Source organism: Amblyomma americanum, chromosome 1, assembly GCF_052857255.1.
Source record: "Amblyomma americanum isolate KBUSLIRL-KWMA chromosome 1, ASM5285725v1, whole genome shotgun sequence".
Lineage (NCBI taxonomy): Eukaryota > Metazoa > Arthropoda > Arachnida > Ixodida > Ixodidae > Amblyomma > Amblyomma americanum.
This window is the reverse complement of record NC_135497.1, coordinates 164049521-164051106: the sequence shown is the minus strand read 5'-3', so window position 1 is coordinate 164051106 and position 1586 is coordinate 164049521. Positions and strand designations below refer to the sequence as shown.

General features: G+C 46.5%; 1 pseudogene; it reads right to left on the bottom strand.

Annotated features, from left to right (window-relative positions):
* Positions 1-306: 306 nt before the first annotated feature.
* Positions 307-1202, bottom strand: LOC144114104 (man(5)GlcNAc(2)-PP-dolichol translocation protein RFT1 pseudogene; annotated as a pseudogene).
* Between the last annotated feature and the right edge of the window lie 384 nt (positions 1203-1586).

The window sequence follows — 1586 nt, the reverse complement described above, 5'->3', positions numbered from 1 at the left end:
ATTATGAGACCGATATGGGTCAGCAGCTTAAGAAGGTACTTAAGGGTTGATGCACTCAGTGTAATACAGTCTGCATCTTGCCGATCAGGTGGGACATCACGTTGTACCACTTGAGCAAAGAAAATGTAGCTACTTTCTTCAACAGGCTGGAAGACGAGGCGTGCAGTCAAAGATCCAAGATTGTTGACGACGTCATACACACCCTGTTCAGCAAATGAGAGAATGCTAAAAACAGTCATGATGTAACATTCACCTTCTGTCAAAAGCTGTTTGAAGACTGTTTGCTTCATAAAACTCCAGGTCAGTTTTGTGACATCATGGTCAAGTTGTGTACCATTACAACCAATGAAGGGAATAATATCCAGCGCAGTTGTGAAAGGCAGCGCATGGTCGTCTTGATTAAGCCCAGAGTCCTGTGAATCGCTTTTGGTGAGTTGGCGCAGCCGCCTAGATTCAAATGTGAAATAGGCGAAAAGAACCACACGTGTAATACACAGACGATATTAACTGGGCAATACTATAAGCCCAAACGGCATTCTCGGGATCGAATGCGACAAGTCCTGCCATTATAATGCATCGTAAGGCAATGCCGCTGCCAACAAAAAAACACTTTGAACTTTATGTAGTGAAATGCTTGACTGACAACGTACAGCGGTTCTGCGAGCACTTCAATAACTACAGAAATAACCACACAGTGCACACCCAGTACGTAACCACCTGCAACCGAAGGGTCGGGCTGCTCCAAAACGAACAGCCACACAAAGCTCATCATGGCACCGATAAAGACGCAAACAGGAAGGCACAGCCAGGTTACGTTGATGATTGCAGGCCAGTTCTGGTTATCCGTGTCACTCAAACATGATCGTCGGAAAGGCTCCCGGCTCAGGAATTGCACAGTCGTGTACAGAAGCATCAGCCGGACGTTGATCACTCCAAGCAGGTCTTTGGTGATGTGTCGCAAGATGTATGCATTCAGCACGAAGGTTAACACACGCAGAGTCAGCTGCAGTACGATGTTGTAAGAGGCCGCTCTAGTGGCCTTCGCCATCAGATTGCTCCCTGCCATTTCTCTTGATCATTCAATCGTCTTTCGGCACAAGAAAGGAAACAAACACTGTGTCGAAATAAATAAAGAAATTAGTAAAAGCCGCAAACACGTCATCCAGCCTTCGTTGTGTGGCTCCACTAGGCAAGTGTTCAACTGAAGTTGCATAAATATATAGAGCAGATATTGCAAACGCCGGAACAAGAAAAGGTTCCTCAGTTCAAACTTCACAGGCATGGAATGCCGATAAAGCCAGACATGCGAAAATTGATGTCACAGAGGCAAAAAAAACTTGTCGTTCAAGCGCAGCTGTAAAAGACGTCAACAATCCCTGGGCGCTGCCATATTGAGCCCATTGTCGTTAGCTGCAAAGGCGTTTGCTGCTAGCAAAGTGAAGGCGTGTCGCGGCAGCTTGTTGCACCCACTACTGGAGCAGCTTAAATGTAGTTTTCAGCAAGTGATAGGTTCCTTGTGCCAACCCCGGCTTTCTCAACAGTCTCTTCCATGCTTTCTAAGCCACGAATCATGTAGGGGATCCCGT